General features: G+C 40.9%; 1 protein-coding gene and 1 long non-coding RNA gene across 17 annotated transcripts in view; one reads left to right on the top strand and one right to left on the bottom strand.

Annotated features, from left to right (window-relative positions):
- MTFR2 (mitochondrial fission regulator 2) overlaps positions 1-26,853 on the bottom strand; it is a 240,536-nt gene that overhangs the window by 197,562 nt on the left and 16,121 nt on the right. For 3 of the 16 annotated variants that reach the window (XR_014811094.1, XR_014811196.1, XR_014811238.1), the window contains exon 8: positions 24,300-26,309. The exons of 5 other annotated variants lie outside the window; for them this stretch is intronic. The gene's annotated coding sequence lies outside the window, so the exon portion shown is untranslated. Of the gene's footprint in view, positions 1-24,299; positions 26,843-26,853 lie in introns of those variants that run through there. 8 more of the 16 variants (XR_014811086.1, XR_014811127.1, XR_014811172.1 and 5 more) reach the window with 6 other exon arrangements.
- LOC102158075 (uncharacterized) lies at positions 10,411-16,296 on the top strand. Its single transcript, XR_297933.4, has 2 exons — positions 10,411-10,551; positions 16,085-16,296. It is a non-coding gene; the product is annotated as an uncharacterized LOC102158075 (long non-coding RNA).

The raw sequence follows: 26,853 nt of genomic DNA, 5'->3' as shown, positions 1-26,853 counted from the left end.
AGAGTAATTTTGTGTTCATCCTGTCTGGGAGCACCAGAGAACATAACACGAGGGTCAGGAAGGTGGACTCTGATAAGAGAAAGTTAATTAGAATAACATGGGGCATGAGGCTATGAGAGAAGATAATGAACGGAGGAAGCATTATTTTGAGGTAGTAAATCAGGTAAGGGAGGGTGGATTACTTTCTTACACCATACACAAAAATAAACTCAACATGGATGAAAGACCTAGATATAAGACTATATACTATAAAACTCTTAGAGGAAAACATAGGCCAAATACTCTCCAACACAAACAACGGCAACATCTCAGATGCACCTCTTAGAGGAATGACAGTAAAAGCAAAAATAAACAAATGAGACCTAGTCAAAGTTAGAATTTTCAGCACAGCAAAGGAAATCCCAAACAAAACAAAAAGACAACCCACAGAATGGGAGAAAATCTTTGCAAATGAATCGACTGACAAGGGATTCATCTCCAAAAATTTTTATAAACACCTTCTGTAGCTCAATACCAAATAAACAAACAACCCCATCAAAAAATGGGCAGAAGATCTAAACAGACAGTTCTCCAAAGAAGACATACAGATGGCCAAGAAACACATGAAGAGATGTTCAACATCACTCATTATTAGAGAAATGCACATCAAAACCACTCTGAGGTACCACCTTACACCAGCCAGAATGGCCATAATCCAAAAGTCTACAAACAAGAAGTGCTGGAGAGGGTGTGGAGAAAAATGAACCCTACTACACTGTTGGTGGGATTGTCAATTGGTGCAACTACTGTGGAAAACAGTATAGAGATGCCTCAGAAAACTAAAAATGGAACTACCATTTGATCCAGGAATCCCACTCCTGGGCATCTAACCAGAGAAAACCATGACTCGAAAAGACACATGTACTCCAATGTTCACTGCAGCACTATTTACAATAGCTTAGACATGGAAACTACCTAAATGTCCATCGACAGAGGAGTGGATCAAGAAGATGTGGTACATATACACAATGGAGTATTACTCAGCCATTAAAAGGAACAAAATACCAGCATTTTTAGCAACATGGATGGACCTAGAAATTATCATGCTAAGCGAAGTCAGCCATACAATGAGACACCAACATCAAATGCTATCACTGACATGTGGAATCTGAAAAAAGGACATAATGAACTTCTTTGCAGAACAGATACTGACTCACAGACTTTGAAAAACTTATGGTTTCCAAAGAAGACAGTTTTGGGGGTTGGGGGGATGTGCTGGGGGTGTGGGATGGAAATCCTATAAAATGGGATTGTGATCATTATACAACTATAAATGTAATAAATTCATTGAGTAATAAAAAATTTTTTTTTAATTTTTAAAGATTTGGTACATATACACAAATGGAATATTACTCAGTCGTTAAAAGGAATGAAATAATAGCATTTTTAGCAACATGGATGGACCTAGAAATTATCATGCTAAGTGAAGTCAGACAATGAAACATCACCATCAAATGCTATCACTTACATGTGGCATCTGAAAAAAGGACAAAATGAACTTCTTTACAAAACAGTTACTGACTCACAGACTTTGAAAAACTTACGGTTTCCAAAGGAGAGAGGTTGGGGGGTTGGAAGATGCTGGGGGTTTGGGATGGAAATGCTGTATCATTGTATGACTCTAAATGTAATAAATTCATTGAGTAATATAAAAAAGAAAAAAAAGAATAGCATTTAATATTTTTTAAGTAACAGCTTTAGTGAGATGTATTTCACATACCATAAAATTCACATTTTAAAAGTGAAAAAAGAAAAGGGAGGGAAGGTGGATTAAGCTGGCCATTAGATTTCCCAGATAATTAGTCCCAGCCTACTCCCTATGGCTGGACAGAAACCCTCAGGGATTTACAGAGTCCTCCTAGACCCACTTCCAAGCCTTGGGAGGAAAGGGGGAACCCTGAGCTCTTGGAAGAAATAACTTATGGATTGACTGAAATGGTCCCAAGGGGGTTTGAGCATCAGCAACTTGCATGCAGGTATCCAGAGAATGGTCAGAGCTCCAAACCTGGAAAGCTTGGGCTGGGAGGAGCTGAGGGGAGGAAGCTCTGTAAGAAGCAGTAGTGACCAGGAGATCCTGGCATATAACCATCTCTGCTTCTCCCTTGGGGACTCCAAGCCCAGCAACACTCCTGTTATAGATTTTGTATGCAATCTCGTGGCAGTGAGGATGTGTAGCTAATACTTTTCAAGTCTCCTTTGTACTATGTCCCCAGAAGTCAACTGTGATCCTAGGCACCTTGCTATGATAGGAAGGGTCATCAAACTTGCCAGTTTTCTGGGTGAAATGGAGAAGTATAAGTCTGAAAAATGGAAAGAAATTCACCCCTGACTCACTAGATGAGCCACTCTTTAATGATGGAGAACATCCTATAGCAGCAAGGACTAAAAGTGTATACGAAAAGGCAAATGATTTTGGATAAATACTTTCAATTACACATTAGAAATGTGTGTGATCCCTTTGTAAGGTATAAATCAAGCAACCTCCAGAATTTAATCTAAGTTCGGGGTTCTGTGCCCAGTCATGTTCAGTTCAGGGAGAAAAAGAGGCCCAGAAAATAGCTAAGAAAAAAAGGCTAGAGTCCTCGTACATCTGATCAGAGCTGGCTTTCAAAAAGCAATGGCAGGAGTTCCCATCGTGGCTCAGTAGTTAACAAACCTGATTAGCATCCATGAGGACTCGGGTCTGATCCCCGGCCTCACTAAGTGGATTCAGGATCCAGCGTTGCCATGAGTTGTGGCGTAGTTGGCAGACGCAGCTCGGATCTGGCATTGCTGTGGCTGTGGCGTAGGCCAATAGCTGCAGCTCTGATTTGACCCCTAGCCTGGGAACCTCCATATGCCGTGAATGCAGCCCTAAAAAGACAAAAGACAAAAAACACCCAATGGTGAACACTTAGGCAGCAACCCCATTGTATAGTGATTCCTTATTAACATTTAATTTAAGAAAGAGACTGTTCTTAGAATTTGAGAACTTGCTAGAAAATAAAATATCTTTTTCCCTGAATCAAACTTTCTGCCCAGTAGTCTCCAAACCTTCTTGGAATTTTTATTTAGAATTCCAGAGAGTTCAGTAAAGATTTTCAGATGCAACCACATGTCCTGTTAACATTTTGTGCAGAGACCTTCCTACTAGAATCACAGGGTCGATAACCCAATGTTCTTTAGAAATGAAAAGTCCTGTGGTAATTCTACTACCAACAACAAGAACCAATTTCAACTAGAGTGTTATTTCCAAATCAAGACCCAAGTCAGTAATCGATATGCTTAAACATAGGATGTGTTGAAGTTATACTAGAACAGTGGGCTAGTCCAAGAGAGAGTTGGTAGAAAATTAGAGGATGCTTTGGTTTAAATGGTTACTAACTCACTCACCTAAAGAATTCAACCTTTGAGATGTTACTCTGGCCCTCCCTCCCCGCCACTCTACTCTGATTAACCTCACTGGCAGTCGCCCACCAAGCCAGCAATTTCTAGTGGTGATCAATGGAGAGGCAGCATAGAGTGGTTACAAGCAGATTGCCTGAACTGGAATTCTGGCTCAGCAGCTTACTAGCTATTTATCCCTGAGTGGGTTTCTGAATCTCTCTGTGCCTCTGTTACATCAATGGGGTAATAATAGTGCTGTTCATGGTGTCATGAGGATCAAATGAGTTAGGTAGCTTAAAAAATTAATTGTTAAATGGTCAGATGAATAGGAAACATTCTCCTGACCTCACATTGCTCAGAGCTCAAGGAAGGAGGGTTCCTGTCTGCAGTATCTTCAGTATGTGCCCATTTCAAGACATTTCAGCACAAGCCCAGGTGTGCTTAGAAAATGTTTTGCTTTCATAGTACAAGCCGCAAGATGATGGCCATGTCTTTGGAATTAATACTTCCAGACCTAGACTTCCCTAAAACAGTCTGATTCACCTCTTCATGCCCAGAATACATCAAAAATGTCTAGCCAATAAGTGGTCCTCCAAGAATGGAACGAAACTAATTGGATCCTCAGACCAAATAGTCATGGAAGATATAAGGCTATCAAAAGGAGAGAGAGTTAAAAAAAAAAAAATATGCAGGAGTGACCAACCCAGCTGTGGGCAGAGTGGCCTGTAAACCAGCCTGGGAGTAGAAGCAACCCTCCGGGTCCTCTTCCAAATATCTCCCTCCTACCCGATCATGCTCCCTCCATCATCACTAGTCCAGGCTGGTAAAGCAACGTAAGCAGCTTAGAACAGAGCCATAAAACTTACTAGGAATTAAGGAAGAAAACTTTGTAGTGAAATGGGAGCAAAATCACATTTGGAAAAGTCCCAAACAAGACATGGACAGTAATTGCCAAGGCAAATGGAACCCTCTCCATCTTACTGAAAACTCTCTGCTGTCAGTAGCATGTTTCTTCATAAAGGTCCAAGCATAATTCATTCATTTCTTCTCCGTGCTCACCTGATGATCTTCTCTGATTTTCCTCCATTTTATAATAAATGTAAATGCCTTGTTTGGAGAGTTCCCTGGTAGCTTAAGGGTTAAGGACCTGGCCTTGTCACTGCTGTTGCTTAAGTCACTGCTCTGGTGTTCCCGGGTCACTGCCCTAAGTTCCCGGGTCAATCGCTGGCCCGGGAACTTCCACAGGCCCCAGTCATGGCCAAAAAAATTAAAAAATGAGTGGTTGGAGTTCCTGTCATGGCTCAGTGGTTAACAACCCCGACTAGTATCCATGAGGACGCAGGTTAGATCCCTGGCCTCACTCAGTGGGTTAAGGATCCAGCAATGCCATGAGCTATGCTGTAGGTCGCAGATGAAGCTTGGATCTGGCGCTGCTATGGCTGTGGCACAGGCAGGCGGCTACAGCTCCGATTCGACCCCTAGCCTGGGAACCTTCATATGCCATGGGTGCGGCCCTTAAAAAAAAAAAAAAAAAAAAGGAGTTTTTTTTTTTTTCATCTTAATTCTGACATTTCAGTACTGCAAGTATTCATTTTCCAATCATGCAGAAAGCATGTAAAAGAAAAATAACCATCAGAGGCTTGCAAAACTTATGGAGAGGAGAATGAGAAAAAATTACTTTCCCAGATTCATTGGGATTCAAGGGCCAGGTCGTCCACAGTCTTGGGTCAAATAATTAAAATTTCCTCATTTAAGAAATCGTAATAGCTTATCAGAATATATCCAGAAGTAATTTAGGCTTAGAAACAGTAGAAAAATTACCTTTCCTTCACCCAGGAACTGGAAATCATTTTCTCTTCTTGTGTACGTTTTACCATAGTTGGAGCAGATTAATCAAGGTTGCAAAAAAACTAGAATCTCATTATTTAAAAACCTCTCCAAAAGATCCTATATTTTTGTCTGCACTTCTCATGAACTCTTAAAAATCCCTGTAGTCTGACTTCCATCTCAAAAGTGCCCCCGAATCTTATCTTTCCAAATTCAGATGACATTTCCATGCTTATTTGACACGGTCTCTGCAACTTTCGTCATTTGGTGCCACTATACCTTCCTTTGAACACTCTCATTCACATCATATTCTCCCGATTTTCCTCCCTAGGTCTTCTAGCCATTCCTCTGTAGAGTGACCATTATGGTTTGTCTGGGACCAACCCAGTTTTAGCACTGACCATGCCTCAGCCCCAAAACCCTCACTCCAGAGCAAACTGGGGTGGTTGGTCACCCTAGTCTTAAGTCTCCTTTAAAGTTTTTAGGTCTTCCACTCACTACTAAAATGTCAGTGTCCCAAGGGCCACCATCCTGGGCCTTCTGACCCTTTCACCCTATAACATCTCTCTCTTTTTTTGCTTTTTTTTTTAGGGCCACGCCCACGGCATATGGAGGTTCCCAGGCTAGGGGTCCAATTGGAGCTACAGCTGCCAGGCCGATACCACAGCCACAGCCACAGCCACATCAGATCCAAGTTGTGTATGTGACCTACACCACAGCTCATGGCAATGCCAGATCCTCAACCCACTCAGTGAGGCCAGGGATCAAACCCGAAACCTCATGGTTCCTAGACGGATTCGTTTCCACTGCTCCACAATGGGAATTCCTGTAATGTCTCTTTGGTGACCTCTTTCAACTCAAGACTTGAAAAACTATTGATACATTTTTTGATGGTTACCAAATCCATATCTTCTTCAAATCCAAACTGCCAAAATGGCTTAATGGATCAAAACAAAACACATCTTCTCCACAAAATTGGCTTCTTATTTTCTCTCTTTGGTAAATGACCAAGATGTTCATCCACTTAGCCAAAGCAAAACAAATACGGAAATCTTTTATCATCTCTCCTTCTCTCTCTCACCCCTATGGATTCTACCTTCTAGAGAATCACCCCCCACCCCTCTCCATGTCTCATATACAGCTTTTGTTTAGGCTTCATAAGTCTCCATCTGAAATAGTACAGTCAATTCTGCCAATCCAATAGTCTTTCTAAAATGTTAAGCTAATTAACCTTACTGCAATCATTTAATGGTCCCACCTGTGGCATTTCAGAGAAAAAGTCAACTCTTTAGAACACTCAATTCCTCATAATCTGAACTCCACCAATCTCTACAGCATTCTCTCAATCACTATCCTCTCTCATTTTTGCCTCCCCTGCACCCCGACCCAAGCTTTGAGTCCAATCATTGCAAACATGCAGATTTCTAAAGCCCATGTATTAGTTCCTACCTATGAGCCTTCCCACCTGCAGTTTCTTCCACTGGGAGTGCTCATCTCCAACTCACCCTTTCTGGACCAAGTCAAATAATTGTTTGATTTGGCTGTCCTCCATCGGACAACTATAGTACCCTTTACCCTAGCACTTATTATTCAGTATTCTCACCATTGGTTATACACATGGTTATGTGCATGTCTCCTTGACAGGACTTGGAGCAATGTGAGGATATAATCTGTTATTTGCTGTTATAAACAACAATGTTCCACAAAATTTGCCAAATGGAAAAATGAGTTAATTACCCATGAGCAAAGATTTAATACCTGGAAACCAGATGGGCTGGCTGTACACAGCTTCATGAGCTTTATTCCTTTAATTTGATCCTTCCACATTTTCCCATACTTCAGAAGTTAAAGAAGTTTCTGGAGGAGTTCCTGCAGTGGCGCAGTGGTTAACGAATCCAACTAGGAACCATGAGGTTGCGGGTTCGATCCCTGGCCTTGCTCAGCAGGTTAATGATCCGGCGTTGCCGTGAGCTGTGGTGTAGGTTGCAGACTCGGCTCGTATCCCACGTTGTTGTGGCTCTGGCGTAGGCCGGGGGCTACAGCTCCGATTCGACCCCTAGCCTGGGAACCCCCATATGCCACGGGAGCAGCCCTAGAAAAGGCAAAAAGACAAAAAAAAAAAAAAAAAAAAAAAAAAGTTTCTGGAGTTGTAACCATGAAAGCATCTTCCCACTGACGAGATTATTGCCTGAATTTAGTTTAAAATACCTATGAATTTATAAATGCGTTGTGAAAAGAATTTTTACAAAAAACTTGTTCAATAATAGTAAGGCAATAAATTATTGTATGACTCTAGGGCCAGCCAAAAAGCCACATCAAGACCAACTTGAAAGTCTAATCATGGTCAAAGGATAAAGGTTCCATTGGAGTGCTCAGGACATGGGGGGATGGTGTGGACTAAGCAGATGGCCCCTTCAAACCTACTGAAAGATAAAGCAGAGAGGGAGATCAAAATATTTTTGTGACCATAGTAATGTAAGAACTGACAGGGGCAAACTGGAAAGTTTCGTCTTCTAGGAGCCCTCATTGGCTAGGAGGTCTCAGCAGTTAGTGGAAGGAGAGTGGCCGCAGAATGATGTACAGCCCCCCTACGAATCTGAGAATCCAAAACAGAGACCAGCACGCCAGAGGCCAGGTGAGTGGCGCAGAGGGAATATCCAGGCAGAGGAAATCTAAATTCTCTGTGAGGAAGACCCAGATTTACAGACTCATTTTTCAAGAGACAATGCATTATCGTCGAATCAAGAAAATAAGGCAATAGAAACTATAGACGTTTTCAGCTAACAGTAAAGGGGGACTTAATCTACCAGGACACATGTAGAGCTGAGCATTCCAATTAGAACTAAGGACTGCTGGGAGTTCCCGTTGTGGCTCAGTGGTAACGAATCCAACTAGTATCCATGAGGACACAGGTTCAATCTCCGGCCTTGCTCAGTGGGTTAAGGATCCATCATTGCGGTGGCTGTGGTGCAGGCCAGCAGCTACAGTTCCAATTCAACCCCAGCCTGGGAACTTCCATATGCCACATGTGCAGCCCGAAAGAAAGAGGGCCTGGGGTTCAGACGAGCTCTGTCACTTAGCCTGCATGGCCCTGGGTGTGTCATTTACCTCTCTCAGTTGCGGTATTGAAACAGAGTTGGTCATCTGTAGCCAACTTTTCTATTTACTAGAGCCTTTTAAAATTGCCCCTTATTTGGATTAAAAAGGATCACACATAATTATTATGGTTCTGCTTCATACTTAATAGCACAGTTAGCAGGACAGATGAGATTATGTCCATGAGAATACTTGGTAAACAGTAGAAAGCTTATAAATAGAATCATCATCATTATGATAAGTTATCGTTTACTGTCAAAAGCGAAGTGGACAGAGGGCTGGAATGACCAAAGGCCTTACTCAATGCGGAACCCTGATTTTGTAATATTTGTGAAATTTCCAAGAAAATTACTACTCTTTTAAATTTTCTCATGTAAAATCCTGCCCAAGATAAATGGTCATTCTGACATCTACCAGAGAATCAGAGAGCAAACCAATAAAACCAAAGGATTTTGACATCTGGTTTGCTCTTAAAACAAGAACACATTTCTAAAATTGTATTTTAGGTAACATATCACAATGGAAATAAACATGCTCACAGAAAGATTGGTGAAACCAGAAGCAAACCACAGAAATAACCCTATCAAGGTCATTTGGAAATATTTTGGGACATATAAAGAAATGAGACCAGGAGTTCCCTAGCAGTCCAGAGGGCTAAGGATCTGGCCTTGTCACTGCTGGACTCATGTTTGACCCTTGGCCCAGGAATTTATGCATGATGCAGGAGAGGCAAAAAAAGAAAAAAAAAAAAAGGAAAAGAAATGAGACTATATTAACTTGTTGCCCACCAGAAAGACCTGTGTAATTAATTGGGTGGGAAATGTAAAGACACTACTTTAGTTCCATACACACCTCAGAGACAGCCAGAAACACAGGAGGCAGAGCCCCATTCCTTAAAAGAAAAAGAAAAAAAGGAAGAGTAAGAAACTAAAGCTCTACAGAAAGGCCACAATCTGTCTTCAGGGCCAGACATGAGCTCAGACAGGGAGAGCGATTTAGAGCTATTGGAACAGGCCTCTGGCCACAGGCAGCTCTGTGAACCTTCTGTGACATCACCGAACACTCACAGGCGATCTATAACAAGTACACAGCCTCTAGGAAATTTGACTGCCTCAAGCACCCGCATCGATTTTGCAAAAATGACAAACAAAAACTACAAACAGAAGCCTGGGGCGCCTGAGCGGATATTGCCAGCCACACTGTAATGAGAAGGCAACTCACACACCCACGGTTTCCACAGAGAGAGAAGCACTGACCATCTTCCCAAAGCTTGTTTCTGCTACTGGAATTATATTTACATGTACTGATGTGCTAATTTGCAAATAATGCCTTTGTTCCCTTTGTAACACTGAACATTGTCATCGCCTTTAGGAAAAGACATTTTTCTCAACCTCTGACGGAGCAGCAAACTGTTTTATACACACGTGGCATTCAGCTAACTTTGGGAGATGGTACTGCTGCCAAAACCCTTTCAGAACATGGAAAATGAGGTTGAGAGCCAGGCCAATTAGTCAGTTAGTGGGGACACCTGCTCCTCCCTCCCCACCACTTGTTTGCCTGTGGCAGTACCTGGCAAGGTCCCTGCAACTGGATCTTGGCTAGGGACTGTCCAGAGAATGAGACAAGCAGTTGCAATCACCCCAGGCCCCAACCTCACACAAGTGCACGCGGGCGCATACGCACAAGCAGAACTCTCTATACTGCCAGGGGTCTCGGTAGGAGGCGGAGGAGAACTCCGCCCCGGAGAAAGGACGCAGCATAAGCACCAGAGAGTCTCAGATTTTGGCAGTTAATCCTAGTATAAATTAAGCAATTTATACTAGGAAGCAGAGTGGGAACTCATCGCAAACGTCAATCCCAACTGAAGTCCAGTGACCTGAGATGCCACCTAAATCCAAAGGTCCTAAAATATGAAAGAGTCTCAGGCCTCCCAGAGGTTCTGAGAGCCTAGATTCCAGGAGTGGAATGAGAAGGAGGATGATAAAGCAAACACTGATTAAGCACTCCTCAAAGCATTGTTTTAAAAGCTCTGTATGAATTAACTCAACAGCCCTGGGAAGGAAGTCCTATGGTTTGTTCTAGTGTGAGAAAACTGAAGACCAAAGGGTCAAGTCATAGTCAAGGGCAGTGAAACCAGGCCAGCTGGCTCCAGAGCCTGACAGTGTTGGATGGCCCTTGACATGCTCCATGAAGAGTGCCCTTGGCTTGAAGTCTCCAAAGCTGGTAAGTCTTTACATCACCAGCTAGCTCTGGTCACTAATTTCTTTGATGTAAACGAGTGCCATCACACATGCCCTTTTTGTCACCAGTTGCACGTCCAGGAATTTAATCCGCAAATGTGCACATAGACAGCTTTTGATACAGGGTTGTAGTTTATACAGGAAAGAGCCTACATTTCTATCAAGAGATACCTCGTTAATAGCCACCCGGGGTGCCAGTCTAGAAAACTGACTCCTCTGCTCTTCCCCTGTGTCCCCTGCAGGCATGTGGCTTAGTGAGTGGGTAGCACTTTGGTGGAAGGAGATCCATGCCATTTTCTCTAAGTGGAAGCAGCCTCAGGGCAGGGTCCTTGTAGGATCCATTGTATGCAGCTGCCTAATAGCCTCACAGCAGCGAAATAAAAAGGGACATACATCTTTCTGCACATAGAGTATGCTTAGACAGTCTCTGGAGGAACACACAGGATCTGATAACCACAGTTCCCTCTGAAGACGGCATCTGGGGGGCTGGGGGATGTGCTTTTTACCTGTAGGTATTTTGGTCATGTTCACATTTTTACATATTAAGTATAAACCAAGCATATCTTTAAAAAATTAAGGTTTAAAATTTAAAAAATTTAAATAAGCCAGTGGGAAAAATCTCCATTATTGATCACTTGGAAACAAAATTTAAAAAAAAAAAAAAAACGGAAAAACAATTTAAGTATCCAACAATTGGGGGAATAGATGAGTACATGAAAAGAAACATCTCCAGCAAAATATTGTACAATCATTAAAAGTTGGGGAGGTAGGCTTACACTGTTGGTTGAAAGGTAAATTGGTACAACCACTGTGGAAAACAGTATGGAGGTACCTCAGAAAACTAAATATAGGACTACTATATGACCCAGCAATCCCACTCTTGAGCATATATCTGGACAAAACTTTCATTGAAAAAGATACATGCACCCCTATGTTCACTGCAACACTATTCACAATAGCCAAGACATGGAAACAACCTAAATGTCCATCGACAGATGAATGGATTAAGAAGATGTGGTATATATACACAATGGAATACTACTCAGCCATAAAAAAAGAACAAAATAATGCCATTTGTAGCAACATGAATGGAACTGGAGACTCTCATACTAAGTGAAGTAAGACAGAAAGAGAAAGACAGATACCATATGATATCACTTATATCTGGAACCTAATATATGGCACAAATGAACTTTTCCACAGAAAAGAAACTCACAGACTTGGAGAACAGACTTGTGGTTGCCAAGGGGGAGGGAGTGGGATAGACTGAGAGTTTGGGGTTAACAGATGCAGACTATTGCATTTGGAGTGGATAAGCAATGAGATCCTGCTGTATAGCATAGGGAACTATATCCAGTCACTTGGGACAGAACATGATGGAGGATAATATGAGAAAAAAACAAAAAAAAAATATATATATATATGACTGGGTCATTTTGCTATACAGTAGAAATGGACAGAACACTGTAAGTCAATTATAATGGAAAAAATAAAAATCATATAAAAAAAGAATTTTGGAAAAAAAAGTTGCACCTCAATGCTCATAGCAGCACTATTTGCAGTTACCAAGACATGGAAGCAACTTAAATGTCCATCAGCAGAGGAATGGATAAAGAAATGTGATGTATACACACACGCAATGGAATACTACTCAGTCATAAAAAAGAATGAAATAACACCATTTGCATCAACATGGATGGACCTAGAGATTATCATACTAAGTTAGACAAAAACAAGTATGTCACATGATACCTCTTATATGTGGAATCTAAAAAGATAAGACAAATTAACTTATTTACAAAACAGAAATAGATTCACAAACAGAAAATAAACTTATGGCTACCAAAGGGAAAGTGAGGGAAGGGATAAACTAAGAGTTTTGGATTAACATATACATACCGCTATATATAAAATAATCAACAAGGACCTTCAGTATACCACAGGGAACTCTATTCAATATTCCGTAATATGATATATGGGAGAGTTCTCATTGTGGCTCAGTGGAAACGAATCTGACTAGCATCCATGAGGACACAGGTTCAATCCCTGGCATTGCTGTGAGCTGTGGTGTAGGTCACAAACGTGGCTCAGATTTAGCATTGCCGTGGCTCTGGCATAGGCTGGCAGCTACAGCTCTGACTCGACCCCTAGCCTGGGAACCTCCATATGCCATGGGTGAAACCCTAAAAAGACAAAATAATAATAATAATAATAATAATAATAATAAGCTATATGGGAAAAGAATCTGAAAAGAATGGATATATGTATATGTATAACTGAATCACTTCGCTGTACACCTGAAACTAACCCAACATTGTAAATCAACTATAGTCCAATACAAAATAAAAACTTTTTTAAAAGAATGCAAAGATGAATAAAATTTCAAGTTTGAGAGGCAGAAGCTGGGTAGAGGAGGGGAGAAATACTTAGATGATAATGGTAATAATGAAAGAGCAAAATACTGTATGAGGATTGTAATTGTAATCACAATAACACGAAAAAAATTGTCTCCTCTTAGCAGCTGGCATAAGCATCTCTTCTAAAGGTGGGATGGGGGACCTACCTTGGTTGGGAAGATGGATTAATGAGTTCTTTGGGGCAGAAACTTCTCCTCTGAATCCCCAGGCAAAGTGTCAGTCATTTCTACGTTATTCCCAATGACACTAAATTGAACAGATTCTTTTCACAAAGACCACACAGAAAGACAGGTTATCCCACAAGGTACCAAAAAGGAAAGAAGGGCTGAAACCAATTATGTAAATTATTAAACTGTCATATTAGCCAGGGGTTCCCAAATTTGTTTTATTTCCTGATTTGGGATGATATGATTTTATAACCTCTATACTTTAAACAAAATCAATGTTTAGCTTCTATATAAAGAAGTGATGAGAAGCAACTCTGTTCCAGCTGTAGAAGGCAGTTGGAAGTCTACAGAAGAGATTCATAGGAAGGCTTAGTGATGAACCTTCCACATTTTTCAGTTCTTTCTATCCTCATGTTCGGAAGGGAATCTAAACTGCAGAAGGAGGAAGGAAAGGTTGGGGAGCAGGAGAGAGAGGGAGCACCTTAGAAACAGAAGCAACTGATATTTTTGAAAACATCTAACCTGAGGGCATGCATCTCAGATGGATAAATGATGCTTATAAAGAAAATAAGGTTCAGTCGAGGGGAAATGAGGATTTCTCGATTATATCTATTCAACAGCGTATATAACCAGAGAGTTTTGAGGCTGATATGCCTACACAGCATATGGTACAGTCGCAGTTGACATCTAACTAGGTGGATAGTATTTTAGAAACCACATCTCTCATTCCTTTACCTCTGATACTCTGTACAGCCCACAGAGCATGGGATTTGCAGTCAACAAACCAACCGCCAGTCTCCTACTTGAACATATGACTTCTGCCATTACTCGAGCCTTCAAGCCTCAGAATCACCATCGATAAAATGGGAATGATAACAGTACCCATCCTTCAAAGTTACTTTGAGAATAGATGTGAAAAGTCCCTATGATTTTTAAAGCACTCTATAGCATTATATTATCCTAAGTGAAAAAGGCTTATGCTATTACAGAAAATATAGAAACTTTCCCCCAAAAGCAATATAAATGATTAAAAGACACAATTTTGAGATATCACATAATTTTAAAGCATTAGCAATTTACATGTTATTAATGAACTTCAAACTATATCTTGCCTTCTCACTTTTACTTTATTTCCATATATATTTATAAATAGAATCTAGCTTAGAGAAAATGGGCTAATTTGACTCTTCTCTTACTATAAGTTTCCTTAAAGAGTATAAAATAATAGACCTTTGAAAGAAAGATTGTCTAAAGAGGAGGGTCATGTCACATTCTCAAAGTCACTTTTCAAAAATGCAGCAATGCTGCAGGCTGCGGACTGCCTTTAATGAAAAAGTCAGTGATAGCTCCCTGAAAATTCCTCACAAATTAACTAGAATATCTCTTCTTGTTCTTTAACTGAATCTTCTAAGTAAAAATATTTTAAGTTCATCTTTCTTTTTCATTATATTGAACACAAGTGCCCTCATTATATTAAATGATAAACTGCTATCATTATCATTCCTCGTATTATCATAAACAAATGCATGAGTCAATTGGAAATGGATATTCTAAATGAAATGCAATTTAATGTTCAAATCACATCACTGAGCCAGCAGGTCACAGCCTGTATGGGAGGCTCTGACAGAAAGCCCACGGCCTCACCATTTTTGCCTCCAGGTAGAACAGCTCTCAGGGTTAGAGGGCTCTTTCTGACTTGGAGCCTTCATCTGCTTCCTTTAACTTCTACCCACAAGCTCAGTGCTTCCATCTGGAGCAACACATAAGATCCTTTCCACGGCAGTTCTCTTAACTACCATGCTCTCCATCGGCCTCTTCCAAAGTAACTACATTAGGCTGAATGAACTCCTCCTTATAAAATAGAATGTCCTGATTCCTTCACCATCCTGGTCCAGCTTCTCTGAGTGGACTAAAGACCACAACAATCTTCAATGGATATGCTATTCCAAGCATCCTCTAAATTGTCTGCTAGACAGTAGAACTCCTCTTACAAGGAGAAACTACTTCTACTATTGTAACCTAAATGTATATACATTTATATTTGTTTTGTTTTGTTTTGTTTTTGAGAGAAGGTATTTGTTTAGGGATATTCATTTCATTCAGGTATATACTGAGCTTGTTCCATCATGATTGGAATTTTTATGATCACACAAATAAATTTCCCTTTTTTTCATAAAGCATCTTAACATTTTTAAATCCAGTGTCTAACTCTTCTCTAGGTCCAAGAAAAGAAAATGATAATGCAGCTAACTATTAAGTATTTCCAAAAAGCAAAGCACAAATCCCTACCAAGAAGAGCAAGAGATCTCTGGAAAATGCTATGCAGTCAAAGCCAGGATGATCTTTGATCTTCAAAATACCTAAGTGTCTTGGAAATAGATTTAGGTCCTGTACCAACCAGATATATCCTAGTGATACCTGTTTTACCTAAACTCTCAATATTTATAAGTTAGGCTAAGTAAGGGTTACTATTGGAATAGTTTCATTAAATATATAAATACAGAAATTCTGTCCCACCCCACCCCCCAACCCCCACTCACTTCCCATCAAAGAAACAAACCAGTGTGATTATGACAAGAGGCATAACTATGAAATAGAAATGTTTCATGGTTCATTGTCCTTAAGGGATAATTGATGTCCTGCAAATTAATTGGGCAAGAGAAAAATATTTCAGGCCTTTAAATAGAATAAATGCAAGAATGGAAGTGCCATCTTGGACCTGTCCAAGTGATCAAAGGAAGGTCAATGTACTTAAGACATTTATTCCACAATAATAAGGGATAATAGGTAGGTGGTATAACCTTCCAAAAACACACTTTTGTTTTAGTCATAGAGTTTTTTTTTTCAAAGTCTTCATCTATAGAGAAGGACATTGAGGCCAAAAGCATTAAAAACTTGCCTAATATTATTTGATACATTTGTATCTTCACAGTGACCAGCTCTCCAGTCTCCAGGACCCAGTCTGGGCTCTCTCAACCCATCACAACTTCCCCCATCACAGGGAGATGGAGGAAAAGGAGGTGAACAACGACAACAGAATTCACAGGAGCCCGTTTTAATATGCGTTCCTAAAACTCTCACTTTGAAATCAGGTTGAAAAAGGCTAAAGCTGGAAATCTTACGAAATAAAGCTTGTGCTAAAAACCATGAAACGGTCCACACAGCATGTGGTATGGGTGAAATGCTCAAAGAACGGCAGAATTGAACAAAATAATTTTTTTCCTGTCCAACTGATTATCACCAGTGTTAACAATTTGTGGGGTTAGGGATTCCCAGGCAGCAGGCAGGTATCATTAAAGGAAAAGAAATCCACGTCTGTGATATTTTACCTTCCATCTGCCTTTTTTTTTCTTTCTTTTCAGGGCCACACCCATGGCACATGGAAGTTTCCAGGCCAGAAGTCAAATCAGAGCTGTAGCTGCCAGCAACAGCCATAGCCACAGCAATACCAGATCTGAGCCTCATCTGCAACATAAACCACAGCTCATGGCAACACTGGATCCTTAACCCACTGATCAAAGCCGGAGATTGAACCCTCATCTTCATGGAAACTAGTCAGATTTGTTACCACTGCCCCACCACAGGAACTCCCCTGTTTACTTTTTTAATGACTAAATTTCGTTGTAATACTCAGTTTGAATAGAAAATAACGGGTAAGTCCCATGTATATCTTAAAGAAATAAAGAAAAACAGAAGTGTTTATGATATAATTCTTCAGTAGTTTTGTCAAAACTAACCTGCTTTTGATCGAAGTAGACAAGACTATTTTATCTCCATCCAAAGTTTTATTCTATCATCTGTTAAAACTAATTTTTCGAATCTTAGATCCAAACACCTATCTATCCAGGCCCTATCAATCACTAAACCCATGGATGATTTTAAAGTCTTGGGACTGGGGCACTAACACTTTCATCAGAAATTCTGTACTTGAAATGAGTATTTTGCTTCCAAAATTCATCCCAGCTAATGCACCCAGTGTAGCCATTGCTCAAAAATATTTTTTGGAATCCATCTTCAGGAAATGCCTTCACAACTAGATTACAGCAATCTCTGCAAGAAAACCACTTGAATGATTTGAAGTCGTACGTCATTTGTGACCAGTCGTGATTTCATTGAGCTTGCTCATCCACTCATTCATCAGGTTTGGCACTTGTCTCCTTCCAGAAATCAAATTCATCCTCAGAGGAGAAATAGATACTCTTGCTGAAGTAGTTTTCCAAAGACTCTGAGGCAATTCTTGGGCAGGCTCTTCTGGGATGCATACAGGGACACAGAGCCAGCAGAAAGTGGGAAGAAATCTGGGTGGCCAGAGACGTGTTCACTGGGGTCCACGTGTGGTCCGGGGTGTTAACCACGTGCCCAACGCTGGTGGTCCTGTGAGGGCCAAAGGCCTTACCATCCTGTGTTGGTTCAGGCAGTCGGTGGTTCCAGCCTGACCTACTGGCCAAAGAGTCCTGGACTTAGTGAGATCTTTCCCTCCAAACATGGACCACAAAGACTGAAGGCCACATCCCCGGCCTCAGGAGCTCTGATTTAAACGCTAGCTCTGAAATCATCAGGCTACTTGCATTTGAGCAATTTACTTGCATTACTTTTTATGCTTTTGCATAAAATCTGTTGCTAAGAAATAGATGTAACTTTAAGTAAATGAGTTTATATCAAGTCATTTTCTATCACATTTGTCACAGGGTCTCCTAGTTATACGCACATGCTCTGAGGTCGGCAAACCTGGGTTCAGTCCCAGCTCTTCCACTCAATTCTCTGAGCTCCATTGTCATCTATAAAATGGGGATAAAAATCTTTCTCTCTTTTTTAAACAAAACCAGCCTTTTTAAATTTTTTATAGTTGATTTATAGTGTTGTGCCAATTTCTGCCATACAGCAGTGACCCAGTCATACATATATATATGTGTGTATATATATATACACACACACATACATACATATATATATATATTCTTTTTTCATACTCTCTTCCATCATGTTCTATTCCACAAGATTGGATATGGTCCCCTGTGATGTACAGTAGGACCTCACTGCTTATCCATTCTAAAGCAATAGTTTGCATCTCCCTATACATCCCACTCCCTCCCTCTTGCCTCTTGGCAACCACAAGTTTGTTCTCTCTGGCTCTTGAAAGGTTGTGGATTAGATGAGAGAACCTGTATCCTAAGCATCATTCTTAACACATTAAACTGTTCACTAATTGCTGATATGACTGCACTTTGGATAAAGGAGGAAATGAGATGAATTAAACCCAGTTTCTATCTTCACCTTGTTCGAAAGTGCCCAGTGGAGTTGGAGCAAGACAGACTGGAAAGCAAATAGAACTGCAACAAATCCAGCAGCAAAGAAAACACCCAGTTGTTGGGAAGTGGTCATAGTCCTGGAGGGCTTAGGGGAGAAGGAGAGTCAGAAAAGACTCTAAGAAAAATGCTCTTTAAGCTGTGTCTTAAAAGATAAGGAAGGATCCCCATGGGACAAAAACAGCAAATGCCATAGAGTTACATACACTAGCATAGTGCTTTGGAGTCCAAAAGTTACTCGTTGTCTTTGGAGATCAGATGAGGTGGTGGCGTTATCCATTGGGAGGGGCTGGTTTATCATGCAAGAACTCAGATTCTGGAACCCAGAGTTTGAAACCTAGCTTAGCAGCTTACTAGTAGCATGACCTAAGGTACTAAACCGCTCTACTCCTCGGTTTCCTCATCTGTAAAAAGGGAGTATGACTTAACAAATTAACATTCACAAAGGGTCTAGTGCAGAGATCAGCACGAATTAAGTGTTCAACCAATTTCGCCACCATGACTGATGATCATCATTGACCACAGGCAGCAGGACCATGGAAGGCAGAAGACATGACCTGGTTTCCAGGAAGAAGGGCTGGCAAGAGCAGGCATAGCACAGGTTCTCTGGCCACCAGCTGTTTAGGGCAGAATCTGACCATAAGGGGGGAATTCAAGGGTCCTTAGTGGGGGACCAGGCAGGAATCTAGCCAAAGGCTGAAATGATATGGGACAGAGTGCCATCCCACTCAGGGGACTCGCCATACCATAATTCCAAGCCACAGCAGGTGGATCTGAAATCGCTGCTACCCCTCTCTGGATTAGCTTTTGACACAGCTTATCACAACTGGAGGCAGATGATGGGCTAACACAAAAGGGGCGGGGGAGGAGGAGAGGGTGATCTTTTAAACAATTACAATATCTTTGGAAACACAAATTTGCAAGTAGAAGCTATGGTATACATATTAAAAATTCTACCAGTTTTTACTGGAAGAAAAGCAAAAACTATAATCTGTTATTGTTCTATTCTAATAATTTAACATAATTCTAGTATAACAAGACATGCTTTTCTCTAGTGGTAAAATAAATAGCTGTACTCACACTGAAGAACTTAAAAGAATCTCACCGTGATCTTTTTTTTTTTTTTTTTTTTGTCTTTTGTCTTTTTTGGTTGTTGTTGTTGTTATCGTTGCTATTTCTTGGGCCGCTCCCGCGGCATGTGGAGGTTCCCAGGCTAGGGGTCGAATCGGAGCTGTAGCCACCGGCCTACGCCAGAGCCACAGCAACGCGGGATCCGAGCCGCGTCTGCAACCTACACCACAGCTCACGGCAACGCTGGATCGTTAACCCACTGAGCAAGGGCAGGGACCGAACCCGCAACCTCATGGTTCCTAGTCGGATTCGTTAACCACTGCGCCACGACGGGAACTCCCTTTTTTTTTTTTTTTTTTTTTTGTCTTTTGTCTTTTTTGGTTGTTGTTGTTGTTATTGTTGCTATTTCTACCGTGATCTTTAACAATTAAGCAATACTCTCTCTTGCCTTATCCTTGAATTATACAGAATTTTTTTGTTGGTAAAAGAGTTGAATTGTAAAGATACACACACTCCAATGTTCACAGCAGCTCAACTTACAATAGCCAAGACATGGAAGCAAACAAAATGTCTGTTGACAGATCAACAGATAAAGATAAGGTCACACACACACACACGAATATCACTTAGCCATTGAAAAAGAATAAAATAATGCCATTTGCAGCAACATGGATGGACCTAGAGATTATTATACTAAGTGAAATAAGTTAGGCAAAGACAAATATCACATGATATCACTTATATGTGCAGTCTAAAAACATAATACAAATAAACTTTTTTATAAAACAGAAAGAGACTCACAGACATAGAAAGTGGTTACCAAAGGGGGGAAAAGACTGGGGAGGGATAATTTGGGAGTTTGAGATTACAGTTACATTCTCCTATATGTAAGGTAGGTAAACGACAAGGATCTACTGTATAGCAGAGGGAACTATATTCAATATTTTGTAATAACCTATAGTGGAAAAGAATCTGATCCAGTTATGTGTAACTGAATCACTTTTCTGTACACCTGAGTCTTCGTAAATCAACTAAATTTTTTTTTTAAAAAGTTGATCTAGTTTGATGAGTAATCTCAGATCTATAAAGGCCATCGCCATTGGTCATTTGTAATTCATGATTATGCTTTAAAGTAAAATTTTTGCAAGTTATGCTAAATCCAACCCCATTTTGTCTATAACTTCTAAAAATGTGACATCCAAAGATGTGGTAACTGGTTAGTAGTTTCACCAGCCTAGATGCTCTCTAATGCTATACTTCCCTCTTGTGGCAAATAGAGAAAACTGCAGCCAGAAGTTTTTTCCCTCTTGAAGTTTCCTGTTAATTTTGCCAAGCATTATAGACATCCTTGTAAATGGTCTTAAACACTTTCAGGAAAAAGACAAAGTCTAAACAAATAAGTAAACAAATTTACAAGATGGGAAGTGTTTCCCAGAGGTTGAAAATATGTGTTTGGAAACCTCTCTGCCTGTGTTCAAATCCCAGCTCAGCTATCTACGGGCTTTGGAAATCTAGGGGAGTTCCTTCAGCTCCCACATCTAGGTCTGCATCTGTGAAATGAGAATAGCAAGAGTACCCTGTCTGGTTATGAGGAGTAAATGGAAAACACTAAGAACAGGAGCTGGTCTTCTGTCCAGTCAAAAGGAGAGCTATTTGCTATGACCTAATTGGTAAATGACATCCCACTCCCAAGTACAGTGTAACACAAGTTCTAGGAACCCACAGACCACTTCCCTACAGTGTCCAGCCCAAGACCACATCTCCTTGGTAAGCATATTTGGCAAGGAGTGCAGAAACTGCAATGGCAATCAAGTCGATCTACGGTTAGGTCTCTTTTCATCTGAGCAAGTCAGTCATAGAATGCTAATATCATACACTGGAGCCCATCGCATGCCCCACCTGGCCTCATCATTTTACACTTGAGAAGCTTGGGGCCCAAAGAAGTAATAACTCAGTTCTCCTGGCACATTTCCAGCGTGTCTTCCATGGGTTCCCAAAGCCACACAGGGAGATAACTGCTTAATGTTCCCAAGTCCTTGGCAACATTAATAGTTTCATGAAGAGAAAAGGACAAAGCTGTGAATGACCAACCACAGGTTAGCCACACAGACACCCGGGAGGGAACTGAAGGGGGATAGATATTTGGAGACAGAAAGGCAGGCTCACCTCCCGCACCCTTAATTTTTAAAATGCAAACGTATCCAAGAAAATAAGAATAACTAGCTGGAGCTGCTGCTGTGGTGCAACAGGATCCTCAATATCCTAGGAACGCTAGAATGCAGGTTCAATCCCCGGACCGGCACTATGGGTTAAGGATCTGGCGTTGCCACGGCTGTGGCTTAGGTCACAACTGTGGCTGGGACCTGATCCCTGGCCTGGAAACTCCATATGCCACTGGGCAGCCAACAATGACAAAAAAGAAGAACAACAATAAGAACTAGCTGGTGGAAGGATGACAGGGTAATGGCTACTGGGAATTCTGGACAGTTAATACTACTCAAGCTGACCACAGTGGAAGGAAGGCTGAGCCCTGCCACATTTTTGGAACCCAGGTCTTCTGTGGATGACTAGCCTTCTAATGAGTGGTATAACACTGGCAAACCTTCAGGAAATGCCCTTGGCTGAGGACTGCCTTGCTCAAGGACCTGTCCCACTCCTCAACACTTGTACATGTGAAAACCCAGCACCCTCAGAGCAATGGGAGACTACTCTGAAGGGCTAGCCCAGCTTCGGAGCTCCCTAGGCAGTGTGCTGGGGCCCCTGAGGAGCCTGGGTTACAGCGCAACTTCTCCCTCAGCCAATCCTGCCTCCTTCCCTTGCAGGCGGGTGACCCTGAGAACACACCCAGATGGGCTTCCTCACATTATTCTCTATCTCAGTCCGCCTCCCCGAGAACACAACCCACAATAGCCCTTTATTGATAGAAATATCTCACCCTTCATTCCCACTGACTTAATTTTAGTTTTCTTGTTTTTCCACATATAACAAATCCAATTGCATACTTAACCTCTCCAGCCTAAGGAGAGTCTGTACTTGAAATCCAGCAAAATTCATTCAAAGTCCTCTTACCCTTTTGCTACCATCTAAATCATCCTCCGTGTAAATGGCTTCTTCTCTCCCAACCCAATTTCCCAACATTTCTTAATTAAGGAACAAATGCGTCCTCACTGTAAAAGCAAGGTCTTTTGATAGCCCCTCCCCATAACAGTCCCCAGGCACTATTTTCAATGTGGGGGCCTCCCCAGTGATGGCTGCATCCTCCTAGGAAGTCCCACCTCCCCTCCTTGCCATCATCCATAAGTCTCAGCCAGCCAAGATTTTGAACAGCATTAACTTCCTGCATCTATGCTACAAAACCAATTATTTTTCCCCAGTAAAAAAAAAAAAAAAAAACAGTATTAGAAGGCTTTGTCAAATGCCGTAATTCATTCATTTATGGGGATTAACTAAAAGCCAATCAAGAACGAGTTAAGGCAACTTAGCCTAAGTCATAAGAAGGAGTAGAGAAAAGGGACTTTTTTTTCCTCCCTGCTTTTTAGAGCTACACCTGTCGCATACAAACGTTCCCAGGCTAGGGGTCAGATCGGAAGTGTAGCTGCCAGCCTAAGCCACAGCCACAGCAACGCAGGATCCAAGCCGCATCTCCGACCTACACCACAGCTCACAGCAATGCTGGATCCTTAATCCACTGAGCAAGATGAAACCCTCATCCTCATGGATACTAGTCAGGTTTGTTAACCACTGAGCCATAATGGGAACTCCAAGGAGGGACTGTTCTGAGGCAAGTGGGAGGATTCATGTTTTAAGAAGCTGGTATTTATATAACTTTCAGGAAGAAAAGGTTCCTGCATTCACAGTAGGTTTAGGCAAGTTTAAAATATAATAAAATGTTATAAATAACACTTAGGTATTAGATAATTTGTGTATAGGTTCATGGTGAAACCCTCACGAAATCACCAGGAGCCCAAGCACAAGGCCATTCAGAAGGCCTCCTAAAGGGGAATTTCAGAGCGTAGTCTAGTGTCTCTGACATTATAAGTCAGACTAACTACAGGGGAGCCCAAGGTCCACTGATGCCTGATGCACTATGGTGCTGACATGCTCTTTGGGCAAGCAGGAAATTCACTCTGAAATAGAACAGAAGAGCCGTCCCCAACCCAAAAAAAAAACAAAAACAAAAACAAAATTTGAGGTTTCTTGAGAAATAGACTTCATTTGATAGAAAACAGCATCTTCCAAAGGTTTCTGCTGGTTGTTGGGGTGGGGTGCTTTGTTAAGCATTTCTAAATGAGGAAACTATCAAACTGAAAATGCAACACTACCTTGGAGGATAGAGAACTCTAATGATAAGGACAAGAGAGGAGAAAAGGCAGATGGGGGCAATGTTTAGAAGGGGTAGGAACAAACAGCAAGAACCAATAAATTATTGACACCAGGATAAGAAATATCAGAAAACTACACAGAAGGAATAATAGGCAGGTGTGAAAGCCGCACTGCTCTCCTTGCTGTATCATCATGAATGCCTTTGGCTGCAAGTAACAGAAAACCCACAAAGCACTTTTTTTGTTTGTTTGTTTATCTTTCTCATGTAACAAGGAATCTGGAGATGGCTCTTGCTGATGTTAGTTCCACAGCTCAGTGATGTCACATGAGAAAACGTGGGCAGAGAGACAGATACCTAATTCCAAACTTAGGTGTGTTTCAAGTTGAGACTTTCTAAATGTAGTAAGGAGAGAACATGAATGGGAATTGCTATAAAACACAAACCACTTCAAAAGGGCATATTTATTTACAAAGGAACAGAGTATAAATGTAATGAGGAACAGAGGAAATAAAATGACAGCTGTACCTATTAACATAGCAAGTGTAGACAAAACGCAATAGGAAGATTCTTTAAATACATCAATACTCTAGCATTTAAGGGTCAAAATCAGCCTTTAAGAATAATTCTTTATCATCTCAGGAAGATTTTTTAGGAGGTTCAACCCATGAATCAAAAGATGACTACTGTAATGAAAGAATTATAATTTTATATTCTTTGAAAATCTCCAAGTTGCTAGAGGCCAAGTAAATCAGATCACTATCCTCTTACTGAGGATTAGTACTTACTTTAAGACATTGTTTTTTAAAACCTAAACATATTATCTTCTGTTGAGTAGTACAATACAGACTTATTTTACATTATTTTCTTAATTCATTAAATGGTTTCTGTTGCCTTGTAATGAGATCTTACTATTCTCTGAGAAACATTAAATCATTTACTGTTTGGCTCTGAAGAGAATCATTCAAAGTGTACATTCAGCTTTTAATAATATTAACATACATGGGGGAAGAAACACATCCATATACCCAACTATTTTCAGTGGCCAGTTAACTGCTGGATCTTCTAAAACTAGAGACAGAAATTCTTAACAGTCAAGATCCTTCAGACCTTTACACTAATATACTCCAGTGTATAGACTACATTAAACTTCATTGACAGGAGAAGAGACTTTTCACATGTGGGGGGAGGTGTGCTGGCATATTTCTGCAGTTGCACCTAAAAGAAGACACGGCCCCTGCTGCTTACACCTTGGTCCACACCTGCTGTGTTTGTCAGTTCTTCCTTTAGTTCAGCACCCTTCTGACTGTGAAACGGGATATCCAAACGGAAATAAAGCAAATATGTAACACAGAAATTAGTCTGGTGTAAAAAAAAGTAACAACACAAGCACCAAATGACCCTTTGAGGCTTCACTCATTCGATAGTAAGTTTTTTTGGAGGGGGAGGGAGGGTCGTATCAGGCATGGGCTCAGGTTGAGGACCCAAAGGTGAGGACAGTCACCGCCGCACAGACTGAGCTCTCCGACGATGACAACTTGAGTTTCCATGTGCCCAGCCCAATGTGAGGTGCCATAAAATACACAAAATGAGATGGTTCTTTCACTAAGATGCTGTGGTCGGCTGGAGAGAAAAGGCTAAAAGAGCAGTGAACAGTATAAGACAACCCAGTAATACCTCCTTCTCCACTATCACTGGGAAGCAGTGTCTTCAACCTGAGCGAGTTTCTCAGATAACTGAAGGTTTTCAACATCCGAAAATTTAAATAAACCAAGTTCTAGTCACTGCTCTGCTACTTAGATGATGGATTACAGGCAGATTACTTAGCCACTATCAGGCTCATTTTCCTCACATGTAAAGAAGGAATTGGCAAACCAAGGGCCCATTGGCAGACAACTGGATTAACAAATTGTGGTATAAATAAACACACACACACAGAGGACTATTACTCAGCCATAAAAAAGAATGAAATACTGCAATTGCAGCAACGTGGATGGACCTAGAGCACATTATGCTTAGTAAAATAAGCCAGACTGAGAAAGACAAATACATTATGATGTCTCATATATGGACTCAAAAAGAAAAACAAACAGATGAATGAATGTATATACAAAACAGAAATAGACTCACAGATATAGAAAACAAACTTGTGGTTACCAGAGGAGAGAGTGAAGCAGAGGAGGACAAATTAGGGGTATGGGATTAACAGATACAAACTACTATAAATAAAACAGATAAGCAACAAGGATATAATGCATAGCACAGGGAATTATAGCCACTCAATTGTAATAACTTGCAGTATAATCTGCAAAAACACTGAATCACTATGGTAAACACCTGACACTAATACAATATTGCAAATCAGGTGTACTTTGCTAGAGAATGTATTTCTGGGAACTCCAGTTGTGGCACAGTGAAAACGAACCTGACTAGTATCCATGAGGATGTGGGTTCGATCCCTGGCCTCACTCAGTGGGTTAAGGATCTGGCATTGCTCTGAGCTATGGTGTAAGTCACAGATGCGGCTTGGATCCCACATTGCTGTGGCTGTGGCATAGACTGGCAGCTGTAGCTCCAATTTAGGAAAAGAAAATATTATTTCTGTAAAGGTCAAATGAAATGAGTATAAAAAGTACTTTTGCAAGCTATACATTTCTATATAAATGTTGAACATTTAAACACATTTGTATTTTTATGTGTAAGTTCTAAGGTAAACCAGATACTTTTTTGCCCTCTTAGAGTTAAGAATATAATCTTCTGAGTAAACAAGATAAGCATCAGCTTTTGTAGCGACACAAGGTAACTCAGAACAAGCTTCCCCTGCTCTGTCGTGATCTTTGAGCTGCTCTCTGCTTTTTTCTTTCTTTTTTTTTTCTTTTGAGGGCTGTACCCTCAGCATGTGGAAGTTCCCAGGCTAGGGGTCAAACCAGAGCTACAGCTGCTGGCCTACACCATAGCCAGAGCAATGCGGGACCTGAGCCACGTCTTCGACCTACACCACAG

This window comes from Sus scrofa, chromosome 1 (assembly GCF_054392235.1).
Source record: "Sus scrofa isolate SSC_HxYL_T2T_F1_AM1 chromosome 1, Sscrofa_HxYL_maternal_Yorkshire_Landrace_v2.0, whole genome shotgun sequence".
In the NCBI taxonomy this organism is placed as follows: domain Eukaryota; kingdom Metazoa; phylum Chordata; class Mammalia; order Artiodactyla; family Suidae; genus Sus; species Sus scrofa.
The sequence above is the reverse complement of the archived record's forward strand: the minus strand, read 5'-3'. Positions and strand labels throughout refer to the sequence as shown.